The following is a 7,007-nucleotide window of genomic DNA, read 5'->3' on the forward strand; positions in this document are numbered from 1 at the left end:
CCTATAACTCCCCTCTCATCTCCTTACTCTCTTTCCCGAGTCCCACTGGATTTCTTTCTGTTCTTTCAATTATCAAGTTTCTCTCTACCTCAGGGCCTTTGCACAGGCCATTCCTCTGACTGGAATTATCATATCTTCATGTGTTGCATGCCTGCATCCTACTGAGGACACACAAATGCACCCAACAATCCACTCAATAATACTTGCTTGTTGAATGAATGAAGGAGACAACTTAAGTAGGGAGGCTAAGCTATTGGCCTCACCCAAAGAGTCTCCAAGCCACATTTAGGCATGTTAGAAAAAAAACTTCCCAGAAAGGTCTGATAGCGGATACCAATTAGACAATTAGAAGTAAGTGTGGTTTTTTGTTTTGTTTTTTAAAGATGAGCTCTCACTATGCTACCCATGCTCGTCTTGAACTCCCGGCCTCACAATCCTCCAGCCTCAGCCTCCTTAGTAGCTGGGATTATAGGCATGCACCACAACTCTGCTAGAAATAGGTTTTGATGCAATTATCTGTTCCTCTAGCAAATGTCACACTCAGTGCTCTGTTTTTACCCTCTTGCTCACTCTCTGCAGTCATCCCATGACTTAGAGGAGGAAGAGGCATGGGATCTGATCTTTCCCACTTTATCCTTTCCTGAAAAACACAATTGTGGTTGCGGAGAAAGTGGAGGACTTACTCATCCCTGCTCTGAATGGGGAGGGTGAGGAGAGGATTCCAGCCTTGCTGGGAAATATCCAACATCTTCCTTCACAAGAACCAAAGGTGGGGCTGGGGACCTCTCATTCCTACTCAACCTCTCCAAAGGGTGGATGCTCACACATCTTTCTCACTGTCCTCAGCCCTTACAGTGGCCTGAGACTGAGGCCTGGGGATGTTTATTGGCCTAATCAGAGAAGGCACTGAGTGGAGACAAAAGACTTGTAAGTTCATCCCCTTTGGAGTCCCTGGAGAGAACAAAGCTCTTGGGACTGCCTACAAGTAGGATAAACCCCATTAGTACCTTGGGGCCATTAGAGTCCTCAAACTCATACCTTTCCTGTCCCCTGGTGGCTTAGATGGGAGGGTCTAGTCACAAGAACAACTGAAAGAGGCCCAGTCATCTGTGTTCTGCTTCCTCTGCACCCTTCCCCCTTTCCCTCCCAAATCTAAGTTTGCTCCTTCTCCCTCCCCTTGTTTACCCTTCTGATCTATGCAGTGCTCCCTCCCTGGTTCCTCCACCCAGAATGGAATGTGTCACCTGCCATGCCTGCTGGCCCAGGTTCTCCAGGCTAAGGGCCACTCGCTTGCCCCAGGGACCCCAGTCCACGGGTCGCTGCTTGGGAGGTAGGTTTCAGTTCCAGGCCAGAGAAACATTGGATATAAATTGAAGACAACCCTGGTAGTAGGACTGGAGGAGAGAAATGAGACAAAGAAACCCTTTTAGAGTCTCAAAATGTTTGAAATAAAACTTCAGGAGGGAAGAGAGAGAGATCAGGCTGGACTGAGGCTATTCCAGGGCCCACATAAAGAATCTTCCTTCTCAGCAAGTGGGAAGATGTTGGACAATGCTCAGAGGAAGCTTGACCCAAGGGTCTAGATCCAAGGACCTCTCATGAGAGTGGAGTCCTGTTTGAATACACGAGATTCTGGGTCCTTCTTTTGCTGTCACCAGTGTCCATCTTTGGAGTCACAAATCAGAGCAGTTCACTAACCTGGAGCGAGGTCTTCCACCCATGGGATGATGCACGATTTTCGTATGTTTTTCTATGAAGACTTGGAAGCAGCGTATAGTAGATTGAATGGCTCCTCCAAAGATATCAGGTGTGATCATTTAGAGGTCTTTGTTTTTAACCACTCAGTTTATGGTTTGGTCATTTATCACAGCAACTACAGTGAATTAATCCTTGGGGTAAATATCCTACTCTGGAATGACTAGACATTGCAAGTTGGGCTCTTTCAGAAACTTGTTAATGGGGTTTGACCCTTCTTCCTTACTTCCCTCTGAAAATATAGATTAAAAGCTAGGCCGGAAGCTATGGCTCACACCTGTAATCCCAGCAATTTGGGAGGCTGAGGCAGGAGGATCGCTTGAGGCCAGGAGTTCGAGACTACTCTGGATAACCTAGTGAGACCCCCATCTCAACAAAAAAATAAAAAATAAGCTAAAAAGATTAGAAGCTATCCCTTTCTTCATGGCTTATGCATCTTGCCCGGAGAGGTGCCATGCTGTACTGACTGATACCATCATTCAATGTCAGGTGCCTTGGCTGCCACTTCATCTTTTGCCACACACCTGGCTCCTATGCTTAAGCCCTGACAATGTGACACTATCACTGCATGGTCCTTCAATCCCTATTGCTATCAACTTCCTTACAAGCCTCCCCTGCTGGCCTGGTCTAGAGAACTACCCACTGAGTTTCTCAAGGATGCTGGATTTCTCTTACCAGTGCACCGCTTATCAATCAATTACAGACTGCAGCCCCCAGGCCCTCCTGAGAATTCTCTCACTTGGGGAGGTGTCCATGAGTACCTGGTATTGCCTTTCCAGCTAAGCACTCTCAGAACCCTTCTCTTTCTTTCTTTCTTTTCTTTTCTTTCCTTTCCTTCTTTCCCTCCCTCCCTCTCTTCCTTTCTCTCTTTCTCCTTCTCTCTTTCTTTCTTTTTTCTTTCTCTCCTTCCTTCCCCTCCTCCCTTCCCTTCCCCTTCCTTCCTTCATCTTTCTTTCTTTTTCTTTCTTTCTTCTTTCTTTCTTTTTCTTTCTTTCTCTCTCTCTCTCTCTTTCTTTCTTTCTTTCTTTTTTTCAGGGTCTCACTCTGTCGCCCAGGCTGGAACAGCTTGCTACAATCTTAAACTCCCCAGGCTGAAGCAATCCTCCTACCTCAGACTCCCTAGTAGCTGGCACTACAGGAGTGTGCCACCATGCATGACAAATTTTTTTTAATCTTTTGTACAGACAGGGTCTCACTATATTGCCCAGGCTGGTCTTGAACTCCTAGCCTCAAGCCATTCTCCCACAGTGGCCTCCCAAGGTGCCGGGATTACAGGCGTGAGCCACCATACCTGGCCTCCCAGGACCTTTTGATTCCTCGCTCACCATCTGCCACAGCAAGTCTGGCATTATGACCTTGCTTGGTATGGACCATTGCTTTCTCTGTCCTCCTAAGGGCCATCCTTGCAGCGGGCTTGCAGAATGCCTCAATGTCTTTGCTAGGGGGTTAAAGCCTGCGTCCCAGGAGAGTGCTTCCAGCAGATAAACCCTCCCCAGTCCAATCTTAGGTTTTGCACTTTGATCTTGCACCCTCAGAATCCAGCCCCATACACACTCGCCTGGGGCCCACTGCATGTGTTGGCTGGTTCTGGAGCTCCTTAGTTCTGCAGCAGGTCTATCGCATTCCTTGCCAGGTTTCTTTGTGACTCAATTCTAGTTATTGGTCCATTGGTCTTAATAGGAGGAGGTGGCAGATTTCTGGGGACACTTGTGGTGGTGAATATAATCTCACAGGTCAGAGGCCTCTGCATCATCTTCAGGCAAAAGGAAGGGAGACATGGGCTTCAATGAGTAAGGGAGGGCCACTTCTGCAGGTTTGGAAAATTCAAGAACATCAAGATTTTCAGGTGTGTGAATCCAGATGACCTCATGCCGTGACTCAGTACCCCGCTGTTACCCTGTCAGGGTCCTGATCGTCTGCCACACTTAGGATTAAGCTCTGGGCTTCAGTCTTCCCTGCTCTCTGTCCAAGCAGATGAAAGGGCAGGGAAGACTCAGGCCCAAAGGAAGAGTGCAAGCCAAAAAGCTTTTTCAGCCCAAGAGGAAGCTTTTTTTCAGCCCAGGGGGAAGCTTTTTTTTTTCAGCCCAGGAGGAAGCTTTTTGGCTTGCGCTCTGATGGAGTTAAAAATGTACCAGTCTATGGATTAAGAAAATGTGGCACATATACACCATGGAACACTATGCAGCCATAAAAATTGATGAGTTCATGTCCTTTGTAGGGACATGGATGAAACTGGAAACCATCATTCTCAGCAAACTATCACAAGGACGAAAAACCAAACACTGCATGTTCTCACTCATAGGTGGGAATTGAACAATGAGAATACATGGACACAGTGGGGGAACATCACACACACAGTGGGGAGAGGAGGGGGGAGGGATAGCATTAGGAGATATACCTGGTGTTAAATGACGAGTTGATGGGTGCAGCACACCAACATGGCACATGTATACATGTGTAACTAACCTGCACGTTGTGCACATGTACCCTAAAACTTAAAGTATAATTAAAAAAAAGAAAAGAAAAAAAATGTACCAGTCTAGCAAATTGACTATTTAAGTAAAAGGCACTTGAAAACACCAGTCACAAAAAGATCATTCTGCCCTGTTTTCTGTTTCTTAAAAGCAGAAGACAAAAGTCCCATGTGAAAAACCCTGTCCCTCCCTATGCTAGAAGGAAAAGCAACATTCTTATCCTCAGGGACGAGAAGTCAAAACTGAGATACTGCTGAACAGACCTTATTATATAACTTTTATCTTTTAAGCAAAATCAGTGTGGACTGGGAAAATTCCAGGAAGCCTCCAAAAGATTTTCTCTTCTCAGCAGCTGGGAAGAAGTTGGATGGGGCTCAAAGGAATCTCAGCCCAAGAAACCTGTCATCAGAGTGGAGTCCTATTTGGATACAACAGATTCTGGGGCTTTTTTCCCACATATTTTAGTTGTTTCTTCACAATTGACTATTCTTTGACCAATTCCTTATATAAGTAACTGACTCTAACTGCTTCTTTGGGTCTTCATTTCCTTGTGAGGGCTCCTGTGCCATGTGAAACTTGTATTAAGTAAATTTGTATGTTTTTTCTCCTGCGAATCTGTTTTATGTCAATTCTTGAGCCCAGCTGGTACCCTAAGAGGATGGAGCTGGAGCCTTGTTGACCCACAACTTCTAATTTTTCATTGCTAATTAATCATTCCAGCATTTTATCTGTTGCAAGTCATCAATCACACTTAGCATCAGTGCTACCACACTGTTCCGAGAAAGCTGTGGAATTGGTTCCTTTAACATTCTGTTTTCTTCACGTCTCTCAAATGTCTGACTCATGGTCCTGCTTTTTCATTTCCTCCTATAGGTAAATCATCCCTATTCACCACTGGTAAAAAGTTTACACACTGCATTGCTCCACCATGGTAGGGGCTATATGCGCATCTACCCCCGCGCCCCTACCTCCAACTCCCGCATATTGGGGTCTCCATTGCTCCAGAATCCCATCTCTCAGTGTCTCCTTTCTTAGACATTCCTGGTCCTAAGAAAACTCAGGACTGTCCTGTTTTAGCACTGAAAGATCTATGTCCTGGGAAAACCTTCGGTCCAGGGCAAACAGAGACTATTGGTAATCTTCCTGGAAACGATGGTCACAAGCTGGGTCTCCTGGAAACAGAAGTTAAGGCGGAAATGAGCACACAGAGTTTTATTAGGGAGTGCTTTGGGCATCACCTGGAATCTGCCTGGTGAGCAGATCCCTCCAGAGTAGGCAAGTTCAGGACAGCATTTGCAGGCGAGGGCTGACTTCTGGCTGCATCACACTTTTGTCCTGACAGGGGATCTGGGACATTGGCCTTGACATTGGCCCATCGGCAAATGGCAGATTTCACTTTCCTCAATCAATGAGCTGGGAATAAGAAGTCCTGTGGAGTGTGAAGCATATAAAGCATTTCCAATAAAATGCCTAACACTTTTAAAACTTACAAGCATGTGAACTGCTGCTCAATTGGGGAAAAGCCTCAGGTATTTGGGGGAAGGGACTTCAAAGATCCTGTGTCTTTGGTTTTAGGCATGTTTTGAAATCAGCGTGTCATCAGAGGAAGAATAACATCAATAAAATACCTGTAGGTAAATAACTGGACCAGAAGCCCACTAGACTGGAGGTGTGTGCTGGATTAGGGCCCAGCCTCCATCACCTGTGGTCCACAAGGGAAAGCACTAGAAGGTGCCAGGTAGTTCCTGAAGGAAGTAAACAGATGGTTTCTCCTATGTAATCAGTTATTACCAGATTTTTAGGCATTCCAAGATGCAGGAATCACCATCCTATTTGATTTTTTCTTGAAGAATTTTCCTACGCAATCAGTCATAAATAGACACAAGCGCATGGTTGATAGAAATTAGGAGACAAAATGATAATTTGCAAAAGATATAATGTATCACCTATAACCAAAGTTAATATACTGGAGAATGTACAAAAATAATTTCCTGTATACCAAGGTTTACCAGTGAGAGGGCAAGGAAGCCTTGCACAGTACAAATCAGAATGGTACCATATATAGAGAAGATGTCAAAATGTGTGGTACTTTAGCTATATTAGATTCCCATTGTTGCTATAACAAGTTGTCAAAAACTTAGCGGCTTAGAATAACAGTAATTTATTTTCTTACAGTTCTGAGAATCTAAAATCCAAAAGAAGGCTTATAGAACTGAAATAAAATTATCAGCAGGACTGGTTCCTTCTGGAGGTCCCAGGGGAGAATCTGTTTCCTTGACTCTTCCAGCTGCTAGATACTGCTGGCATTCCTTGGCTTGTAGCCACATCATCCAGCCGCTCGCTGTTCATGTCTCCTTTTCTGTCCTCAAATCTCCCCTACCTCCCTCTTGAAAGGACACCTGTGACTACATTTAGGGCCCATTGGATAATCCAGTATAATGTCTCCCTCAAGATCCTTAATTACATCTGCAAAACCCCTTTTCTCATATAAAGTAATGATATAGCTTGGATATTTGTCCCCTCCAAATCCTACGTTGTGTTCTGTGCTCCCAGAGGTTAAGAAAAAGAAAAAGAACCATCCTGGCTAACAAGGTGAAACCCCGTCTCTACTAAAAATACAAAAACAAAATTAGCCAGGTGTGGTGGCGGGTGCCTGTAGTCCCAGCTACTAGGGAGGCTGAGGTGGGAGAATGGTGCGAACCAGGAAGGCGGAGCTTGCAGTGAGCTGAGATCACGCCACTGCACTCCAGCCTGGGCGACAGAGCAAGACTCCAAAAA

This window comes from Pongo pygmaeus, chromosome 23 (genome assembly GCF_028885625.2).
Source record: "Pongo pygmaeus isolate AG05252 chromosome 23, NHGRI_mPonPyg2-v2.0_pri, whole genome shotgun sequence".
Taxonomy (NCBI): domain Eukaryota; kingdom Metazoa; phylum Chordata; class Mammalia; order Primates; family Hominidae; genus Pongo; species Pongo pygmaeus.